The sequence below is a fragment of the Narcine bancroftii genome, chromosome 3 (assembly GCF_036971445.1).
Source record: "Narcine bancroftii isolate sNarBan1 chromosome 3, sNarBan1.hap1, whole genome shotgun sequence".
Lineage (NCBI taxonomy): Eukaryota > Metazoa > Chordata > Chondrichthyes > Torpediniformes > Narcinidae > Narcine > Narcine bancroftii.
Window position 1 is genome coordinate 153,503,317 of NC_091471.1, and position 23,831 is coordinate 153,527,147.

A 23,831-nucleotide genomic window follows, 5' to 3' on the forward strand; every position below is an offset into this window, starting at 1 on the left:
CTCACCAAAGCCTTCGATAACCAAAATGGTATGAGAGTAAAATGCATAATATGCAGAAATTGTACAGCAGATCAATTAGCAATGGAGGCTGGTACATATTTTGGGCCTTATTTTACCCTTCTCCTGACAGTAATTAGAGCTCCACACATAGGGGGCCATTCAAAATGGCGGGCATGGTCATAGGTTACTGAAGAATATACACACACAGTGTGTTTACATTTGTTTATTTGCAATGTAATTTAAATCTTAATAAAAAGTAAAAAAAATTTTTTGAAACACTGTATATATGACCAGATCGTCCTTTTGGAATGGCCATCCTATCAAGCCTGGGTATAGTGGCCCTGTGAGGGAAAGAATCCCCATAATCTTAGTCTCTGAGCTGGCTGGACCCCTAACACAAACAGGAAAATGAAGTGGGAATAAGAATACTTGCAGTGATTAGGCACAATGTATTTTGATTTGAAATAGTTTTTCTTTACTTTGAAACTAATGTAATGAAACAAACGTGTTGCAAATTTCAGGAAAAGAAATAATTAATTTAAATTATTCTTTTGCAGGGTCCACCTGGTCCAAAAGGTGATAAGGTTCGTGAAAACAAATTTTTCAGATTTGCATAAATATATTTTACTTTCCAGAAATATCCTCCTTAAAACAAAACTCTTAATTGCTCATTACTTTTGTATCACCAATAATGGAGTGTGTCTGTGTGTTTCAGGGTGATCAAGGGGACCAGGGGCCAAGGGTAAGTTTTCAACAAAAGCTTTTCCAATTGCATGGCGTGCAGACTTGAGTGCAGTCTTTAAAAAGATGATGGCTTTTTTTTTACAGCAAGTCTTTCAATGACTTGTCAGTTTTATCGAACAGAACACATCCTGGTATATTCAAGGACATATTAGAGTAGTTGAGCTAAGTCTATCAGGGCAGTGTCATTGGGCTAGTTTTGGAATCAATTGGTGCTAAGGGGTAGACATCTGCATGAATGTCGCAAGATGTTTTTTTTTCTGCTGCACTCCTCAATTACTGGCATGATTAGTATTTGGGAATGAATGTCTCCCACCAACGCATGATGGCTCTAATGTCTGTAATGCATGGTGTAAAAATAAATGAGGATACATTAAAGACAATGGTATCTTGGAATGTAGAGGTAGTCCTCAATTGACAAATTAGATGCCTTTCTGGAAAAGGTTCATTTAGTGAAATTTCATAAATTGAGGAGGCTGGGCAAAATGTCTCTGGATATTTTGGTGGAGCACATTGTTATCGGAGAGAGGAAAGTACAAGACATTAGAGTAAAAAATTGATTTGCAAATTGGAGAATCATACCTAAACAATCAATGGAGTCATTGTCAAAATTTGTGATAACATTCATGAGTGAAGGCGCATTTGTACAGTAATGCTATAAGTGTCAAATTTAATGGCCAGTGGGTTTCCGTGTCGTTGTGCCCAGCCCTGGAAATTCAGCCATAGATCTGAAAACTGCTTATTTTCGGAGTGGAATATGATAATTTCTGCATCAAACCATGCCACTCCAGATATACAACAGGCAACTCGCGTATTTTGATTTTTATATTTTCATATCTTAATATGATGCAGGAAGAGGTTGTTTAGCCTATCAAGTATATACTAGATCTTAGATCATTCAAATCATTCCCATTTCCCCACTTATTGCTCTTTAATCTATCTCACATGCTCAACAACTCCCCTTTCACCTGGTCCGACCGGACCACCCCCCCCCCCCCACTTACTACCTAACTATGTCTAAAGAAGACCCTAATGACCAGCACATTTTGGGGATGTGGGAGGGTCTTGAGGAAACTCCACAGAGTCACTGGGGTGAAGTGCTAATGCCACATTCCCTGGATATTAACTGAGCCAAGCACACTGCACTGTGTCATAGTGCGGCTCAGTCATGTCATGTATCCGATCCACTCATTGAGCAGCCAGGACATTAGTCAACATTGTTCTAGGGGCACCCATCATTGGGTAGTCCTGCAACAAGCAGGATTTTTGCCATATTTCTGCTCTAAAGAAGCTCTATGCATGGCTCCCTCATGGATATGGCTCAGAGCAATTTTTCACCTCTAATCCCTGCTTTCATAGCCCTCACCTACCACTATCCACACCTCATATCTTAACACTACTTCCAGGTGGCCCCTCCTAGCCCTGATCTGCAATGACCTCTGATCATGACACTGATTTTTTGGGATCTCCCCGCCATGCCTCTTCAATCCATTTCCTGCCAAGAGGGATGGAGTGGGTTAAATTGTCTCTTTCTAAATCCTTGGATCTCTGGGAAACCACCTTCTGTTGGTGACTATGTGCGTACACGCAGAGCGTGCAAGTGAGTTGGAGAACAACCTTCATTCATTTTCATATGTGTCTGATTATATCAATGTCAAAAGATGGTTTTAATTCTTCTGAGATGTCAGCTCACTAAAATTAAGAACTTCTGGGTGTTACTGGATCTGTTAACTACCACCACCAAATGCTCTGATTTTGAGTGTCTTCCAGCACTTTTTAATATGACTTCAAAAAGACAGCTGGTCCTTGCTTTTTTTTACAATGGCACAATGTGGAATCTAACTGCAGATCACTGATTTTTATGCATTTACATTTTACCACGTTACGTTTTTCTCTAAGGGACATCTATTTAAAACAAATGTTGCTTTTCATAACATTTGGTATTGGTCTATCTCCTCATCTTTCCCTCCCTTAAGTGGCACTTGAATTATCTTATTAAACCAACTGCTTGTAATCAACACTCACTTTCATATTGACAAGAACTAAGTGTGATGTTAAACTGCTCTCGTGCAAAAGTCAGCGTCAATAAAATCTCAAAGGCTAACCAGACATTGCAAGCAGTGATCAGTTACTTATTGGCAGTCATTCATGCATTCCTAATCAAGTACAGTGCTGTTATCATCAAGAAAATATTCTGGTAAAGGAAAGATTACCTCAGATGGAGCCTTCATCTCCAGACTGAATGAAAGGTTTGCTGTCTGACATAGTGACAGTTGTCAGCTTGCAGCCACTATTGACAGAGATCTATGCAGTCAGCGCTGAAACAAGATATGTGCTGCCTTCATCTACCTGTGATGCAAAGAGTATGTGAACCCTGATTCCCAAAAGCAGCTTGCAAATAGGGTTTCCAAGTGACGGGAAGGGTTCAAAAACAAGTGTTGACTAAGTTCAAGTGTTGAACAAGTGATAGGGTGTCAAGTTTTAAGTTGGTTTCAGAGAGGTATTCTGCTTGACTGCAGTGCTTGATGTTAAGAAAGGAAAGGGGGGAGAGAGGGAAGTAAGGGGGAGAGAGAACAGAAAGAAGGAAGGAAAATTGGAAGATAATTGAGCAAACAATAAGAAGTTGGAGGGACTCTGGGATGGGTAACCTCCATGGAGGGATATAGACAGGCATTGTTTCAGGTAATAAAAACACACTGAAATGCTGGAGGAACTCAGCTGATCGTTCAGGGTCCACAGGGACCCTTTTACAAACACATTTTTAGTGGAGCAGTAAGCTGATGAAAAGAAACCGCTGATGCTCTAGCATTGAGCAAACAATAAGAAAATGGAGGGCCAAGCCACAACATTGGGAGAAATGGATGGTAAACATTTTGGATGCTTTTCACCTTATCACAGAAGCATTTTTGAAATGTACTTCTGTGATTGCAGCAATTTGTACACAAGAAAATCCGACAAACATCAGAGATATCATGAGCAATTAACATTTATTATTGATTGGAATAAGGGGTAAATGTTGTTCACCACACTAGGAGTGGTCCTTCCATTTTGAATGGAAACATGGGTATGTGGAGTTGACTTCAACAGGTTATGAAGATTTAGTTTACCATCTCATCCAAAGATGCCATGTCTGACAGTGCAACAGAGCCTCATTGCTGCCCATAACATCAGTCCATGTAATGTGTTCTTGCTGCTCTTTCTTGGCTTCAACCCATGAGGTTCTGATGCTGAGCATTTCACAGAGTCTCCGTGATGGAGGAAGAGAGAAGTTGATTGAGCTCATTTTTGATTCTGCACATTCTGTGAAGCTTAGAGCACTCATGCCCATATCAGCAATATCCCGCCCTCCTCCTGCATCCCCTAGGCTCCTAGCATTCATCTTTTCTGACACCAACATCTGTTTGGATTGGCTCCAGACAGATCCAGGAGCAAAATTCAGCTTCACTCACTTTGTCACATTAGAGCTGCTGAACATTTTTGCCTCAGACTTTCATAGAGCAGAAGGGTTATATAAGATGATGCATAATGTACAAGGTAATATGGAAGGGAATGGTTTCCTATTAATAATACCATCTTAACAGCTATAAAGGGACTTCCTTGAGGAAAACTTCCTGCTGTTTAGGTAGAGCCTTGTGGAGAGTACAAAAGCTATCTACAGGTTCCATTTCCTTATACTGCTGAGTGATAAAGTGGCAAATTCCCCTGCACACTAAATCAATCTGTGCCTATTTCTGTGACACTAGACAGAGAGGAAAGGCATGATGGGCCATTTTTATCCTCTTTGTGCTTGTATGGTCATATTTCAGGTGAGGGCAGACACATGATGCCTAGGTTTGCTACAAATTTATTGTGAGAGCCAGCCTGTTTCTATCAGTCACGTTGGTTCCAGGGCTCAGGCTGTCTGGATCCCTGGAATATAGGCAGTTCGTTTTTAATGCTGCAGTTCAAGAACTGGATCATCAAAAAAGATGTAATATTTTGTATGGAAAGTGAAATCCTTTTGATCAGAAAATGTATTAAGTTTGCAATAAAACATATACTGAAAATGTTCAGTAGGTCAAGCAGCACATGAAGTCCCAGAAGTTAATAGCCTGATTCTCGCTCCATGGATGTTTGCTGACCTGCTGAGTATTTCTGGCATTTTCTGTCTTTATTTCAGGCTTTCAACATAACAGTGCATTGTCTTCAGTTCTTAAAGTTTGTTCTTGTGGCAAGCCTGCATTTGTGACTATGATTGACACCTCCATGGAAAGCAAAAGCAAGAGAGCTATTGTGGAAGAGGAACACAAAGGCAGCTGATGCTGGAATCTTAAGCAAACAATAATCTGCTGGAGGGACTCAACGGGTCGGCCAGCATCCGTGGAGAGAAATATTCAGTCAATGTTTCATTGATACAGAGGTAAAAGGAGAGGGGGATGATATTATGTACATGAGAGGGGAAGAATCTGGGGAGGAGCTAAGAGTTCATATGGTATCAGGCAAAAGGTGAGAGATGGAGAAACAGGTAGAGGCAGAGACCATTGGGAAGGGTAGGAAGGGGGAAATGTTAAAGAGGAAAGTAAATACTGGAGTAGGTTAAGTGCAGGGTTATTTTCAGTGATTGATGCTACTGAGGATGGGACTAGGGAAATAGCCCATATGAGCGTGTATCAGAAGAGATGGTGCAAGACGAAGGAACACTTGAACTAGTCCTGGAGACAGTGTGGCCTGTAGAAGCCAAGTAGCCTACACCCAGACAGGACTGATACCAATGCATGTCTTTTGTGGAGATGTTTGCTATTGTTATTGAGAAGCTTGCACAGGAGGTACATTCCACAGGTCCAAGCTATCCTGCCCTATATTACACTCAAAATAAACTCCTTTGTTACTCACTTAATTAAATAATATTAATTATGCCCCACTCCAGCCCAAATTACAAAAGTGTTTCTTAAGATCGTGAAATGTAGGCACAATAAATCTAATAGAAATATCCACCTGATTTTACTTACAATCAGCTGCCTGGATCCTGCTGTCCATCCTGTGCTCTATCTCTTGATTCAGTGAAGATATTGTACAGATTATTTAAACTTTTTAAAAAATTAATTCAGTGATACAGCAGACATAAATTCTCTTCCGACTCATGGGTTCGCACCCATGTGACCAATTTACTAACCCTGTACTTCTTTGGAATGAGGGAGAAAACTAGAATACCCAGAGGAAATCCCCCACAGACATGGGGAGAATGTACAAACTCTTGACAGACTGCACTAGATTCACGGGCACTGTAATAGCATTGCACTATCCTCCGCGTTAACTGTACCAAATATCCTGCTATATACTCCCAAGAGTGCAACACCTACCCCCTCCACCATGTCCTCACTTACCAGAGTCTCACACGCTGTAGGGAGCTACACTCTGTAGCACAGATCCCGGTGTAAGTTGTATCTTAAAGCATCAAACATTTTTTAGACATACAGCACAGTAACAGCCCATTTTGGCCCATGATCCTGTGTTACCAAATTACACCCAATTGGCCTACAACCCCCAGTATATTTCGAACAGTGGGAGGAAACCAAAGCCCCCGGGGAAAAGCCACGCAGACATGGAGAGAATGCATAAACTCCTCACAGACAGCACGGGATTCTAACCCTGGTCCCAATCGCTGGCGCTGTAACAGCATCGCTCTATCCGCTATGCTAAAAATGCCGCCCAAGCAAGATGAACAAACAGCACAAATAGAAGTAAAAGGGTATCATCTGCTAACCATTACGAAAATGCACCTGTGAGGGGACCGATAGTGGGAACTTAATACAAATGGATATGTGATTTTTAGTAAGAGCAAGCTGGAAGCAAAAGATGATGGGTTAGCACCGTTGAAAGAGTTGAAAGAGCACCACAGAGTTGAAATAAATGATTGTTAAATATTGCCTAATCCCCCAAATTGTCTCATTGTAACAAAGGATATAAACTACCAAATAATAGAGGTTTATCAGAGGACAGGAAAATAATTATATGAGAGCAAATGTCAGGGAGTCAACCAGAGAAATGGTTATCTTGCATTTCATAATGGGTAATAAAGCAGTGTTAATAAATTAAGTCAAATCGTGTTTATTTGTCTTTCATATCATAAATCTTGCAGTTTACAGTGAAAACGAGACCTTGAAGCTGGTTATTTACATGGATAAATTACCTCAGAAACATTTTTCATAAATGTCAAATCATAAATAACATATCACTTATTAAATATCATGTTACATATGCTAGCCCTGTGTGCCCAGAGTTCAGAGCCTCATGGCTTGAAGGAATAAGCTGTCTAGTAATCTAGTTGTGAGGGCCCAAATCCCAGATGGCAGGAGGGAGAATAGATTGCAGAAGGGGTGTATGAGTCCTTCACAATGTTTATGCAAACAACAGCGGCCGTTATAAATGTCCATCATGGCAAAGAGAGAAACACCAATAATTGTCTCAGCAGTCTTTACCATCTGTTGCAGGGACTTGTGTTCTGAGATGGTGCAGTTCCCGAACCAGGCAGTGATGAAGTTACATAGGGTGCTCTCCATGCATCCCCTGTAGAATGTAGTGAGGGTGGAGGGTGGAAGATGAACTTTCCTCAACCTCCGCAGGAAGTAAAGGTGTTGTTGGGCCTTCTTGGCAATGGATCTGGTGTTGGGAGATCAGGAGAAATCCTCTGCCAGGTGCATGCCATGGAATATGGTGCTTTTGACTACATCAACAGTAGAGCCATTGATGGTCAGTGGAGAGTGGACCCCCCCAGGCTCTCCTGAAGTCAACCACGATCTCCCTTGTCTTGTTGACGTTCAGATGTAGGTTGTTGTCTCTGCACCAGTCCATTAGTGATTGCACCTCCTTCCTGTAAGCTGACTCATTTTTTTTTGCTGATGAGCCCCCCCTGCCCCATGGTTGTGTCATCAATGAACTTGGTGATGTGATTAGAACGGTATCTCACTGCACAGTCATGAGTCAGCAGGGTAAACAGCGGTAGGCTGAACACGCAGACCTGGGTGTCTCCAATGCTCAGTGTGATGGTGTTGGACATGCAGTTTCCAATCCGGACTGACTGAGGTCTTCCACTCGACTTCCAGTTACAGAGGAAGGTGTTTAGGCCCAACAGGTTCAACTTCCTAATCAGGTGCTGTGGAATGATTGTGTTGAATGCTGAGCGAAGCCTGTGAACAGGAAGCTAATGGATTTTTGGTCCTTCTTTCATGAGGGTTGGATGAAGAAAGTGAGGCTATAGTGAGAGTAATATTGCTAACATCTTTGTTCCCCCTATTTATGGAAAGATTATTTCATTGAGACAGTTCAGTAAAGGTTCAATGGGATGGTCCTGATGGTGGAAGGATTATTCAAGGAAAGGTTTCAATAGGTTGGGGCTCTACTCATTGGACTTCAGAAGAATGAGATCTTAATGAAATATCTCAACATTCTTCAGAAGCTAAACGGGGTAAATACTGAGAAGATGTTTCATTTTGTGGGAAATTCCAGAACCAAAGGACATAGTGTCAGAATAAGAGGGAGGGTGGGGGGTGGGGGGGGGGGGGCGACCCATTAATGATTTAAAATAGGAAGATTTTCTTCTCCCAGAGTGCTGTGAGTTTTTGAAATTCCTTGCCACAGCATGGGGATAGAGTCCTTGTGCACACTTAAGGCTGAAATGGATTTCAAATCAATAGAAGATATGAAGAAAGAACAGAAAAGTTGACTTAAGCACTGTCAAATCAACCAAGAACCCATTAAATGATAGTTCAGGTTCAAAGGGCTGAATGGCCTCTTCTTGTTCTTGCTTCTTATGGTCTGAAGTCAAAAATTAGGAAAATTCACAACTCATTCCTTTGGACTGAACTCTGAATTATGACTTGAAGTCATGTATAAATAAAATGGAGTGCCTTACAGGACAAAATATTCTCGGGAAATGCTTTGTTCAATCAAATGGATCTTGTGTTTGAGATCCAAATTTCCCATTCCCATTCCTGGTGACCCACCATGGCTTCTGGTTCCATTTCAAGATTTCATTGCCTTGATTACCATTAATTGTATGGATGTTCTGGGGTGCAAATGCACTTTCACCACCCACAGACATGCACACATAGATGAAACACACATGTAGAACCTTGCCAACATGCTCTTCCTCAACAACCCCTCCCCTACATCCCTTAATCTTGTTGTCTTTTCCCCAATCTCACTCAATCCCGCTACTACACGCTCTCTCCCTCCTTCACAATGCACCAACTTTCTCTCCACTTTCCAGCCACCAGCTTCTTGTTTTTTTTCTTTATGGAAGGAAGGTCACAACCAGAATTATTTATTTACCCAGCCCCACCCTCCCCTTCCACCACCGTTCCTCCACTACCATTGTCCACTGGACCCAGTAGCAATGCAATGCAAGGGTTGCAGCTTAACATAGGTGCCCCAACCCTTGTAGCACGTGTCCCGCCCTGGAGCTCCAGCTGTCTGTACAGTGCTGTTGGTGAGGGCAACCTGGAGCTGCCTCATAAGCCACCAGCTGCATTGCATGCAGAAAGAACCCTTCACCATACCCCATGGGAGCAGCCATGGGAGGCCAGCAGCCATTGCTGGACAAATCCAAATCCAACACAAGTCCTTGACCTGCCAGTAAAATGTTGGTGATCCATTGCTTAATGATCAATGGGGTAGATATTCTAACAAGTGTGCTTTAATAAAATGAGGAGGTACAGCACAGAGGCCCTGTCTCACTTTTGACTGAGGAAGTCCAAGTAATCTCTGAGGATATTAAAAAGCAGACAGGAGCTTAGCCTGATGTAGAGAGAGAGCCATCCTGTCAGTATTCCCACAACCCCCTCAAAACCAACTGTAGCCCTTTGACATATGCAGGAGGAGCCTTTACCCCTCAATTTTTTTTATTTACAGCATGGTAGAAGCCAATTCCGTGATGCCCAATTACACCCAAATTAGCCTACAACCCAGTATGTTTTGGAGGATGTGACAAAAACCAATGCAAACATGGGGAGAATATACAAACCCTTTACTGACTGTGCCAGATTCGAACCCGGGGCACAAGTGCTGTAAGAACGTTGCCTTAACCACTAAGCTAACTGTTCCACCCATTTATTAGTCATATGGACCTTTCAGCCCACAGAGTTTATACCAACCACCAAGCACCCACCCACACTATCCAATGCTAATCCCATTTATTCCTTTCCCCACATTCCCATTTACTCCCCTAGATTCCACTAAAGGAGGCTATTTACAGTGGCTAATTAAACTACCAGCTGACACGACTGTGGGATGTGACAGAACACCTGAAGTAAGCACAAAGGGAGAATGTGCAAACTCCACACAGGCAGCACTGCAGGCCAGGATCGAAGTCCGATCACTGGAGCTGTGAGGCAGCAGCTCTACAGGCTGTATCAGCGTGCCACTGAGATCTGCTCCCGAAGTTGAATGCTGTGCTGTTGACAATCCAATCACACGCTGTGGAATATCTCGCAGTGAACACAAAGAGGCCATTGTGCAGCTACTGATAATACTGAGCATTCCCTGGAGCCTCTACAAACGAGGCCTCCACAGGGAGAACTGTAACTTGTGGATGTGCAGCATGCATTCATAAAGTACCCCATCGTGATTAATGACTGTGTTTCTGATAAAATTCTCTCACAGAGTGCATTAAAACATTATGCTTTGAGGTGGAGTATCAAGCTAAATAGGTACAGAACTTTTGACTGAAGTGTAGAGGAAACAAATGTACTAAATTCCTGACTCCCATTAGTGATTGGATTTTTCATGATGAATGGTAAGTGCAAGATAATGGAAATGTCCTGTTGCTTTAATGGCCTCTGAATTACTGTGCCTCTTTTGAGAGGTATCTGTACAGGAAGTATATGTTAAACAGAAACATTATCACATGCCTGGTCAATTCCATTAGAGTCAAAGTAAATGGAGGGTAATAATCACAAATGGTGCTGAAATTTATGAATTTAACTCAGGTTTTGGACTGAGAAAGAATAAGGCAGCTCACAGGATAATTCAGCAAATGAAAAGCCAGTGGAGTGGGGTACCTGGAACATTGATGATGTGAGAACCTAAAACTGCTGTTGTCCTTTGAGTGCACTTCACAAGCAGTGCAACGACAATGGGCGCCTCCTGTTGGAGCTCTGCGCAGAACAGCGGCTTGTCATTACAAACACCCTTTTTCAGCAGAGGGACAGCCTTAAGACCACCTGGATGCATCCCCGATCCAAACACTGGCACCTCCTGGACTACATCCTGGTGCGAGAAAGTGACAAACAAGATGTGCTCCACACCAGGGTCATGCCTAGCGCGGAATGCCACACTGACCACCGGCTGGTTCGCTGCAAGCTCAACCTTCACTTCAAGCCAAAGCCCAGGAACAATAAAGCCCCCAGAAAGAGGTTCAATGTTGGAAAACTGCAGTCAGACGAAGCGAGAGGAAACTTCCAGGCAAACCTCAAAGCAAAGCTCGACGTTGCAACCCACCTCACGGACCCGTCCCCTGAAACCCTCTGGGATCAGTTGAAGACTACCATACTGCAATCCACTGAAGAGGTACTGGGCTTCTCCTCCAGGAAAAACAAGGACTGGTTTGACGAAAACAGCCAGGAAATCCAGGAGCTGCTGGCAAAGAAGCGAGCTGCCCACCAGGCTCACCTTACAAAGCCGTCCTGTCCAGAGAAGAAACAAGCCTTCCGTCGCGCATGCAGCCATCTTCAGCGCAAACTCCGGGAGATCAAAAATGAGTGGTGGACTAGCCTCGCCAAACGAACACAGCTCAGCGCGGACATTGGCGACTTCAGGGGTTTCTACGAGGCTCTAAAGGCTGTGTACGGCCCCTCACCCCAAGTCCAAAGCCCGCTGCGCAGCTCAGACGGCAAAGTCCTCCTCAGCGACAAGATCTCCATCCTCAACCGATGGTCAGAACACTTCCAATCTCTTTTCAGTACCAACCGCTCAGTCCAAGATTCCGCCCTGCTCCAGCTCCCTCAACAGCCCCTAAGGCTAGAGCTGGATGAGGTTCCCACCCTGGATGAGACATATAAGGCAATCGAACAACTGAAAAGTGGCAAAGCAGCAGGTATGGATGGAATCCCCCCAGAAGTCTGGAAGGCTGGCGGCAAAACTCTGCATGCCAAACTGCATGAGTTTTTCAAGCTTTGTTGGGACCAAGGTAAACTGCCTCAGGATCTTCGTGATGCCACCATCATCACCCTGTACAAAAACAAAGGCGAGAAATCAGACTGCTCAAACTACAGGGGAATCACGTTGCTCTCCATTGCAGGCAAAATCTTCGCTAGGATTCTACTAAATAGAATAATACCTAGTGTCGCTGAGAATATTCTCCCAGAATCACAGTGCGGCTTTCGCGCAAACAGAGGAACCACTGACATGGTCTTTGCCCTCAGACAGCTCCAAGAAAAGTGCAGAGAACAAAACAAAGGACTCTACATCACCTTTGTTGACCTCACCAAAGCCTTCGACACCGTGAGCAGGAAAGGGCTTTGGCAAATACTAGAGCGCATCGGATGTCCCCCAAAGTTCCTCAACATGATTATCCAACTGCACGAAAACCAACAAGGTCGGGTCAGATACAGCAATGAGCTCTCTGAACCCTTCTCCATTAACAATGGCGTGAAGCAAGGCTGTGTTCTCGCACCAACCCTCTTTTCAATCTTCTTCAGCATGATGCTGAACCAAGCCATGAAAGACCCCAACAATGAAGACGCTGTTTACATCCGGTACCGCACGGATGGCAGTCTCTTCAATCTGAGGCGCCTGCAAGCTCACACCAAGACACAAGAGAAACTTGTCCGTGAACTACTCTTTGCAGATGATGCCGCTTTAGTTGCCCATTCAGAGCCAGCTCTTCAGCGCTTGACGTCCTGCTTTGCGGAAACTGCCAAAATGTTTGGCCTGGAAGTCAGCCTGAAGAAAACTGAGGTCCTCCATCAGCCAGCTCCCCACCATGACTACCAGCCCCCCCACATCTCCATCGGGCACACAAAACTCAAAACGGTCAACCAGTTTACCTATCTCGGCTGCACCATTTCATCAGATGCAAGGATCGACAATGAGATAGACAACAGACTCGCCAAGGCAAATAGCGCCTTTGGAAGACTACACAAAAGAGTCTGGAAAAACAACCAACTGAAAAACCTCACAAAGATAAGCGTATACAGAGCCGTTGTCATACCCACACTCCTGTTCGGCTCCGAATCATGGGTCCTCTACCGGCACCACCTACGGCTCCTAGAACGCTTCCACCAGCGTTGTCTCCGCTCCATCCTCAACATCCATTGGAGCGCTCACACCCCTAACGTCGAGGTACTCGAGATGGCAGAGGTCGACAGCATCGAGTCCACGCTGTTGAAGATCCAGCTGCGCTGGATGGGTCACGTCTCCAGAATGGAGGACCATCGCCTTCCCAAGATCGTATTATATGGCGAGCTCTCCACTGGCCACCGTGACAGAGGTGCACCAAAGAAAAGGTACAAGGACTGCCTAAAGAAATCTCTTGGTGCCTGCCACATTGACCACCGCCAGTGGGCTGATAACGCCTCAAACCGTGCATCTTGGCGCCTCACAGTTTGGCGGGCAGCAGCCTCCTTTGAAGAAGACCGCAGAGCCCACCTCACTGACAAAAGGCAAAGGAGGAAAAACCCAACACCCAACCCCAACCAACCAATTTTCCCTTGCAACCGCTGCAATCGTGTCTGCCTGTCCCGCATCGGACTGGTCAGCCACAAACGAGCCTGCAGCTGACGTGGACTTTTTACCCCCTCCATAAATGTTCGTCCGCGAAGCCAAGCCAAAGAAGACAAGCAGTTCCCTGAACACCCCTACAATGCCAAACTTGGAAAAATAAATTAGGCACAGAATCATTTATAAACTCAATAATTACTTTTTTCAAATAATTCTTTAAGCTCTTGATTACCCAGGTTTTTGATTAGCCAGGGAATCAAAGGTTATGAGGAGATGGCCGGGCAGTGGGGCAGAGTGAGATAATGGATCAGCTCGTGATTAAATAGTGGGGCAGACTTGATGGACGGAATAGCCTACGTCTATGGTCTTATGGTCTCAGTGTAGTTTTTAAATGAACATTGTAATAGAAGAAGTTCAATGTCTCTAATGAATCGTTCCCAGGTGAAGTCAGTTCAATCCAGACTTTATGCTGAGTATTGGTTATATCCTATGAATTCTATCATCAGTGGGGTGGGGGGGGGGGGGGGAAATTACTTACTTTTGAGATTCCACAAAGAAAAATAACTGTTCACTTGATAAATAACTGCTTGAAGGATAAATTGTTTGGCCCTTGAACCATTCCCTTTCATAGCATCTTGTAATTGATAATTAACTACATTTATTTTTTTAAAATTCAATATCACCCATGGCCTGTCGTACCAGCAGATATATCACCACATGGGGCATAGGCTTCTGGCCATGGTGCCAGATGGGCTTTCAAGAAAAAAAATGTTATTTTGGAAGAAAATACTGAAAATCATAAACCATCAAAACCCCCATGTTCCTATTAAATGGGATGGGAGCATGCCAAAGGTTTGGCAGCTAGTGAGTTGGTTCCTCTTGATCAAGAGGATGCAGGAAAGGGAGGAAGAATTGTGTAAAATGAGCAGTCCCTTAAAGAAAAAAATAACCAAACCTTTCTTGTACTGACTCACATTGAAAGCTCACCAGAGGCTCAGCACTTCAATAGAGGCTTGTTGCTTCTTTAACTGCCTTGAAGGAAATTATAGATAAATGCTAATCCCAATGGTGTTGAGCTAATCCTGAATGTTCAATAAAGTCAGAAAATAGATTTTCAATGGGTGAGCCTCATGACCTGCAAAGCTCCAGTTCTAACGGTGGAAGGAATTGTGGCCCCTGTGAACTGATGGATTCAGGAGGAGGTAGAAAGTGAAGCCTGCGAAAAGGGATGCCATGTCAGAAACCTGATTTCAATGTGCCAGCTTCCTGTTTTAACCTGAGTGTATTTAGGGCTGCATTCAGGAAATCCCACTGAGAGAAGTGGTTTGGCAATTTAAACACATTAATCCCTCATTGAGAGTGAAATTGAACAGTAGTTTTGGGATGCAACTTGATATGCACGGAGTTCCCACATTTCCTGGACCTTACCATTGAATGAGGATGAGAGCACGGAGGCTGCAGAGTTGACAGACAAACCTGGTAATAAATCGCCCTAGCTGCTTTTTTGAATGAATCTTTGAAATGTTTTCCTCACAGGAGTTCCGTTAATTCTTCGTTTAGGGAAGATTTGAGTTTTTTCTTTGCTGGATTTCCATGCTCAGTGAGCTATTCTGTCTACTTGGTCACTGCACTTTGCATATTTTCCCAACCACTCCATCATGAGTGAATGAGTGGTGGACCCGAGGGACAGCACGAGCCTCAGACATGGGCACCCAGCCTACAAGCAGCCTGCATGTATTATCTGTGGACACAAGGTGTCCCTGCTCACACCTCTCTCTGTGGTGCAGCTTCATGGAGGTGAAGAGAAGCTTCGGAGGGAAAGAGGGGTCAACAGGAAAGCACAGTTAACAGGACCCCATATTCTGATTGCATTTTCCACAGGCAGAGGCTGGTATGAACACCAGTGCCTCACAAAGTTCAATGTTCCAATTGAAGAAGAGCTGCTGTTGACTAGGCAGTCAGTGTGGTGGGTAGGGGAGGTGACCACCACCCTCAGTCTCTTAGTTCCTCTGTGTCTGGGGCTACATCGGAGACATGTAGTTTATTTCAAAAATACTTATCAAGTACAAAAAGCGCAGTGCTTAGATTCTTTACATTCACAGCATTGTTCATTCAAAGTCTTATCGGTCCTGTGCATTGGCATTGTTCACAGACTTTTTATGCACGGCATCATTTTAACTCTTGTGACCTCCTGGGACGATCGTGTATAAGAAGCCGCCGCACCAGACTTGCTCCTCAATGTTTGACTGCAGACCTTCCCTATAAAGCATTGGTGTTGGATACACCATGCTTCTGAGTGCCTGTCAGCAAGTCCTCCTCCAGCTTGTAATCTGTCAATCAGCAGCATTCCCTTTTGGACATCTCATTGTAATTGGAGACCAACAAGTTTCTGGCAGAACAAAGAGCATCTTTCACTGAACTGATGATCTTACAATAGCATAATGTCTGTCTCTGTAGATTGGAGACTTACCCAAGACCTTCAATTAGCTACAGATTGCTGACATGAGGCAGAGAGCCAAAGCCATCAAGTACCATGCATGCTGTGCACCCTTAAGCACTGGCTGTTGAACTGAGTTGTTCACGCTTGCTCAGCTTAAGTAGTTAATGCAATGGTCAGATTGCATGACAGAAAATTTTGGACCATCCTCTCAAGCATGTCAAAAAATTAAAATCTAGGCCTATGTGATGTCTTCAAAAGTTTTAAATATTTAGAGCAGATTAAAATTTAGAAATAGTTTGTAAAAACAATCACAATTATCATTTTTCTGGTCAGCTTTACAACCAAGTTGGTCTTCAGCAACCTCCCTTTTGCAAGAATCCTTGTAGAGGATTGAGATATTGAATTCAACAGTTGAAGACAGAGGAGCAGTTGTTTGGGCAATCGAGTTCAACAGGTGAAGGGCAATCGAGTCCAGAAAGCCCAAACAACACGATAAAAGTGAGGAACTGTGTAGCGGAGTGGGCTGAGTCAGAGTGGAAAGGCTTTGGCTTAAAGGGATTTAGTGAATAGGGACTCTGAGGTAGTGGTGCAGGAGTTGAAGTAAGAAAGGGCTATACTTTTAAAGGAACAAAAAGGATTCAGCAAGTATGCACAGGTAAGGGCAGGTTTTAGCTATATTTTTTCCCTCTAGTTGTAAAGAGTGAGAATGGCAGCCAAGGCAGGGGAATGGTCCACTTGCAGAATGCGGGTCATCAGTGAAGCCAGCAGATTCCCAGATGACTTCATCTGCAAGAAGTGCATCCAGCTGCAGCTCCTGACAAACCAAGTTAAGGAATTTGAACTGGAGTTGGATGAACTCCGGATCATTTGGGAGGCAGAGGTGGTGATAGACACGAGATATAGGGGTACTAGCACAATTAGGAGGCAGGAGGAGGGTAGATGGGTAGTTAGGAGAGGGAAAGGGAACAGGCAGGCTGTTCCCCTCACTAACAAGCATACCATTTGGATACTGTTGAGGAGGACAAGCCACAATGATCAGTGTTTGATCATTTCCTTTCCTCAGAAAGCTCACAGTTTGATCATTATGACTAAGAAGGGAAGGGTGAGCTGTAGTGATATGGAATTCTATAGTTAGCTGGTCAGATAAGAGGTTCTGTGGTAGAGCTCAAGTATCCCGGATGGTATGTTGCCTCCCTGGTGCCAGAGTCCAGGATATCTCAGATCAAGTTCACGGCATTCTCAGAAGGGAGGGAGAGCAGACAGATGTGGCAATCCATATAGGCCAGCATGGTTGTCATAGCAGTTAGCGCAATGACTACAGCACCAGCGATCGGGACCAGGGTTCAAATCCCATGCTGTCCGTAAGGAGTTTGTATATTCTCCCCATGTCTGCATGGGTTTTCCCCAGGGGCTCCAGTTTTCTCCCATTGTTTGAAACATACTGGGGTATAGGTTAATTGGGTGTAAATTGGTGGCACGGACTTACGGGCCAAAACAGCCTGTTACCAATTTAAATGACATGTAAAGGAAGAATGAGGAGGTTTTACAAGGTGAGTTCAGGGAGTTAGGTGCTAGGTTGAAGAACAGGACCTCCAGGATTGTGATCTCAGGATTGTTACCTGTGCCACGTGCTAGTGAGGTTATGAATAGAAGGATAATCCATCATAATATGTGGCTAGAGACATGGTGCATGAGGGAGGACTCCAGATTTCTGCTTCATTGGGAAAGTGGGACCAGTTCTGACAGGATAGTTTGCATCTGAACTGGAAGGGGATTAATATCCTTGCTCAAAGGTTTGCTAGTGCTGTTCCAGTGGGTTTAATCTAGATCTGCAGAGGGAAGGTAACCAGAGTAGAAAGAGTGGAGGAGGATAAAAATGATTTGAAAATTGCATGTACCGTTAGAAGTCAACAGGCTGTACGTGATGGAAATATTCTCAGGTGCAAGTGTATTGTACGAAAGATAACAAGCTTAGAGCATGGATTGGCACATAGAATTATGACATTGTGTCCATTAGTGAAACTTGGTTGCAGGAGGGGCAAGACTGGCAGCTCAATGTTCCGGGCTTCCATTGCCTTAGAAGCGATAGAACAGCTGAGATGAAAGGGGGAGGAATGGCATTGCTCATCAGGGAAAATATTAAAAATGTGCTCAGACAGGATGGACCAGCTCATTTACTGATGCTATATGGGTGGCGATGAGGAAATGGAAATGTATGACCACAGTCGTGGGGTTGTATTATAGACCATCCAATAGTCAACAAGAATTGGAGGAGCTGCAGGAAACATAAGGTTGTGATAGTAGGAGATCTTAATTTTCCACATATTTACTGGAACTCACAAACTGTAAAAGGGCTGGATGGCTTGAAATTCATCAAATGCGTTCAGGAAAGTTTTCTAAATTCATATGTACCAACTAGAGAGAGTGCAATTCTGTATCTCCTATTGTGAAACGAGACATAACAGGTGTCAGAAGTATGTGTAAGGGAACATTTTTGGTCCAGTGAACATAATACCAATAGTTTCAAGTTTATTATGGATAAGGATAGATCTGGGCCTTGGGTTGAGATTCTAAATTGGAGAAAGGCCAATTTGGAGGAAATGAGGAAGGATCTAGAATACGTAGATTTGGATAAATTATTTTGGGTCAAAGATATGTAAGGTAAGTGGAGGACCTCCAAAGGTGAAATTTTGAGAGTGCAGAGTTTGTATGTTCCTCTCGGGATTAAAGGCAAGGTTAAAAAGCATATGGGACCTTGGTTTTCAAGGGATATTTGGGAGGTGGTTCGGAAGAAGAGATGTGTACAGCAGGTATAGGCAATATGGAGCAAATTAAGTACTTGAGGAGTATAAAATTGCAAGAAAAATCACAAGAAAGAACTCAGAAAGGCTAAAAGAAGACATGAGGTTGCTTTGACAGCAATTGTGAAGAAATATCCTAAAGGTTTCTACAGGTATATTAAAAGCAAAAGGATAGTAAGGATCAAAAATTAGTCCCCTTGAAGATCAGAATATTTGGCTTTGTATGGAGCCAGAAGAGATAGGGGAGATCTTAATTTTTTTTTCTTCAATATTCACTCAGGAAACAGACACACAGTTGTGGGAAGTAAGGAGAGCAAGCAGTGAAGTCATGGAACCTATACAGATTAAAGAGGAGGAAGCGCTTGCTGTCTTTAAGCAAATAAGGGTGGATAAATTCCCAAGGCCTGACAAGATATTCCCTTGGACCTTGAGGGAACCAAGTGTAGAAATTGCAGGGGTTCTGGCAGAAATATTGAAAACGTCCTTAGCCATGGGTGTGGTGCCAAAAGATTTGAGGGTAGCTCACGTTGTTTAAAGAAGGCTCCAAATGTAACCCTACAAATTATAGGCCAGTAGGTAAATTATTTGAAGGTGTTCTAAGAGATTGGATAAACAATTATTTGGATAGGCAGAAACTGATTAGGGATAATCAACAAGTATTTATGCATCGTAGGTCATGTTTAACCAATCTTATAGAGTTTTTCAACGAGATTACCAGGAATATTGATGAAGAAAAGGTTGGGGATGTTCTCTACATGAAATTTAGTAAACCTTTGACAAGGGTTCCACATAGGAGGTTAGTCAGGAAGGTTCAAGCGTTAGGTATTCATGGTGAAGTAGTGAACTGAATTCGACAATGGCTGGACGGGAGAAGCCAGAGAGTAGTGGTGGATGATTGCTTCTCAGACTGGAGGCCTATGACCAGTGGTGTGCCTCAGGGATTGGAGCTGGGACCATGGTTGTATGTTATCTATATTATTTATCTGGAAGGTAATGTTGTGGTTTGGTTCAAAAAGTTTGCAGATGACACTAAGATTGGAGACATTGTGGACAGTGAAGAAGGTTTACAGAGCTTACAGAGAGATCTGGACCAGCTGGAAAAATGGGTGAAATATGGCAGATGGAATTTAATGCAGACAAGAGTGAGGAGTTGCATTTTGGAAGAACAAACCAAGAAAGGACATACACAGTGAATGGTAGGGCACTGAGGAGTGTGGTAAAACAGAGGGATATGGGAATGCAGATACACAATTTCCTGAAAGTGATTAATGTCACAGGTGAATATGGTTGTAAAGAAAGCTTCTGGCATATTGGCCTTCATAAATCAAAATATTGAGTGTAGGAGTTGGGATGTTATGGTAAACTTAGTGAGGCTACATTTGGAAGATGATATGCAATTTTGGTCACCTAACTACAGGAAAGATATCAATAAGATAGAAAGGGTGCAGAGAAGATTTACTAGGATGTTGCCAGTCTTCAGGACCTGAGTTACAGGGAAAAGTTAAACAGGTTAGAACTTTATTCCCTGGAGTGTAGAAGAATGAGGGAATATTTGATAGAGGTATTAAAAATTAGGGGCATAGATGGATTAAATGTGGTTAGGTTTTTTTCCACTAAGGGTAGGTGAGATACAAACCGGAGGACATGGGTTAAGGGTGAAAGGGGAAAAGTTTAGGGATAACATGAGGGGGGAACTTCTTCATACAGAGAGTAGTGAGGGTGTGTGGAATGAGCAGCAAGCTGAAGTGGTGAATGTGGGCTCAATGTTAATGTATAAGAAAAATTTGGACAGGTGCATGGATGGGAGAGGTATGGAGGGCTGTGGACGATGCAGGTCAGTGAGACTAAGCAAAAAAAAATGGTTCAATAGAGACTAGAAGGGCCAAAGGGGTCTGTTTCTGTGTGGTAATGTTCTATGGTTTTAGGGGCAAAATCCTTTCAGCCAAGTGTTGGTCCTTACAAGCTTAAGAAACCAAAATGATAAAATGCCCATATGTCAAAATGCCTTTGTTAATATTTTGTAGCGAAATTATAAATAATTAACATTAAATTAAATCCTGTGCAAAACATCATATATTGTAGTATTTTGTAATGACAAGCCAACCTAACTGATCAATGCTAAAGATAATTACTTGCAGATTATGAACAAATGTCTCAATAGAAAACTACTTTCATAAAATACAAATTAACTTTGGACTTTTGACTTACTGCTGGATCTCTGGAAAGCATTTCCTAAGTTAGTGACTGCAAACAATCTTGACATGAGTGGACAAATGCCAATCAAAGTGTGATTGACACCAGTGGATCATGATCAACATTTTTTTGTGATATGATGTCTATAGCATCTTTTTAAAGCTTTTGGAGGAACAACTTTCATGGTGGTTGTACTGAAACTCTGAAATAAGCATAATTCCAAATATATAGGAAGTAGGAACAGGAGTAGGTCAAAAATGGGCCATCGAGCCTGCTCCACCATTCAATACGATCATGGCTGATCTAATTTATGGCCTAACTCCACCTACCTGCCTTCTCCCCATATCCCCTAATTCCTCTATCATGTAAAAAATTTGGTGATTTCTTTCTTTTGATTTTATTTGGAAAACAATTCTATAAACTGATTTAATTAACTTGAGGTTCATTAGAAACTGAGAGGTTGGATGGTCTCAAGGAGGTCAGGCAGCATCCATGGAGAGAAATGGTCAGTCAATGTTTCGAGACAGGATTCTTTATTGAGCCTAAAATAAGATGGAGTGATAGCATGTAACAAAGTGGGTGGGGGTGGGGTGAAGAGAGGAGGGGAAGGAAGCTGTGGAGGGGCTAAGAGGTCATTGGGTTTTGGACAGAAGGTAGGAAAGGATTCCCCCCCCCCCACCTTCCGGTGGTCTCTCCATGTACCTGTTTCACCACCTGTCCGACCTTCTGTCCAATACCCTTTCACATCTGAGCCCCGCTGCAGCTTCCTTACTCCCTCTTTTTCCCCTTTGCTATACTTAATAGCACCCCTTCTTACTCGATAAAGGCTCACAAACAAAATATTGGCCGATCATTTTTCTTCCTGGATGCTGCCTGAGTCGCTGAGTCCCTCCAGCTTCTCATCATTTGTTCAAGGTTCCAGCATCTGCAGCTCTTGCATTTCACGAGAATAAAACCCTGGAATCTCTGCCATCATGTCATTTGTTTGTACAAGAGAGATGTTAAACAATATATTTTCTTATGTATTGTTTTTATTTAGCATTTTTTACTTTTCAGCAAATATAAGCTACCAATCAAACAGATTTATTTGCCTGCACCTTCTTTTCCCACAGACTTATTTGACCGCTGCCGCCTTGTACTCACTGAATTACTTAGATCCAACTCATTTCCTGCCTGTATGTTCCAGCTCCCTGTGCCTTGTGGTTATTTTTCATGTGTGACCCAAGACGTTAGACTTATTTAAAACAATCTTACCTAGCAGGAAACTGACAAAAATTAGATTAGCTGACTGTGTTGCAATCATGTTTCTGTATGCCCAAACACTATTTGAACTCAATATAATAAAATGGCACAGAATTGAACCAAAATATGCTAGAAAGCTTCACCAAAATACTCACCAACATTTTGCATTGAACTGAAAATTTTCTTTACTGTTTTATGGCAAATTATTGCAGAATATTGGTACATCTACAAATTTAATGTAAGTGAGTGTGACATATCCATTCGTAAAGAGAGAAATAATAATAAGGTGGCAAGCCCTGTTTCACGTGGCAAAGTGAAAATCTTGTGCTGTTTTGTTGTGTTTTTTTTTTGTTTGTTCCTTTGTTGTGTTGTGTTCCTAGGGTTTGCCGGGGTCCCCCACAGTGGCGGCTCTGCACAGTAATCAAATCCTCACTGTCAAGGTTTGTGGATAATGTATGCGTGCTCAGTCAGACCTCAACCAGCATACTATTGTTACTGTTTGATTTGGCGAATCTAAATGTTTTGAAACAAATTGTAGTTGCTATTAAAAATGAGGGGACATTTCAGCTTCAACATAAGAGATAAACTATCTGTTATTGTTGGCTTATGTCTAACAACAGATGCGTTGTTTAATTGAGCTAAATCGGGAAATGTAAAGCACAGTTGCTTCCTCACCTCTACTATGACTTTCTGTTCACCTCTTCTGAAAGAAAGGAAATGTGGCCAACAAAGACTCTTCTCTGTGACTGCCCAATTTTTTAACTGATAGGTGATTTTACAAATATAATTGGATGTCTCCATACAAACCAAGAACAGGGTGGTTTAACTTGGAGGGAATTATATTGGGATGAGAAAGTGTATAGTTAGGATTTGGCCAGATGAGAGGAGGTCAAAAGATATCACAGTATTTAAATTAATAATTGGATATCACCCATTCTTGTTGCAATAAATGGCAGCTACATTTACCCACAATATCCTAAGGCTGCTAAATTTATGAAATTCACTTTTAAACTCAGTCAGGTAGTTTGTGTGTAATTTCCTTTGTTAAAATGCAGCATGTTTTCCCCTCACCCCCCACCCCCCCCAACCGCAGCAGCATTGCCTGCTGGGAAGCAAGAGAGTGACCATAAGTGTTTTACCAGGGCAACCACAATATACTGCAAGAGAGCCTTGGCACGGAGGTGCACGATGCAGTTATTAGTTTGGGAGACTCAAATCTTTAATGTTGATGGCTACTGCCAACAACCTGCCCAGTCAATAATAGCCCCCACAGGTTGATTCTTGTGTCATGAATGGCCTCAGGTTACTGCAATCCACAAACTCATAATTCAGTTAGTAATCAACAGCAGTGGTCTCTGCAGTAAGTGCTGTGATATGCCGGAATGATCTCCAGCACAAGTAGTGCAGTGAACAGATGGGTTTTTCCATGTTTTATTTTGAGTAAGAAATGTCATTTGTGGATTGGTGAGTTTTGGCCCAATTTCGGCGAGTAGGGCTGAAATTAGTATTGTGCACTCCAATGATGTTTTAAAATGACACCTGCACTAGGATACTGATTGGCAAGGCTTCCAGTGGAAATAGATCCAATAACATTAAACCAGGCACAAAATAGTTCTTATATAGATTTTATACATGAGAAAATGGGCACTGTGGGTCCACTTTCAAAGCAATTTAATTTGAGATAAACTGAAATTTATCTGTCTCAACAAAAATGGGAT

General features: G+C 42.9%; 1 protein-coding gene across 7 annotated transcripts in view; it reads left to right on the top strand.

Annotated features, from left to right (window-relative positions):
* The first annotated feature begins 496 nt into the window (after window positions 1-496).
* Window positions 497-23,831, top strand: part of LOC138757692 (collagen alpha-1(XXV) chain) — a 173,623-nt gene continuing 150,288 nt past the window's right edge. For 2 of the 7 annotated variants that reach the window (XM_069925399.1, XM_069925404.1), the window contains exons 1-2: window positions 505-584; window positions 716-742. The gene's annotated coding sequence lies outside the window, so the exon portion shown is untranslated. Of the gene's footprint in view, window positions 585-715; window positions 743-22,493; window positions 22,554-23,831 lie in introns of all 7 variants that reach the window. The other 5 variants (XM_069925400.1, XM_069925402.1, XM_069925405.1 and 2 more) reach the window with 4 other exon arrangements.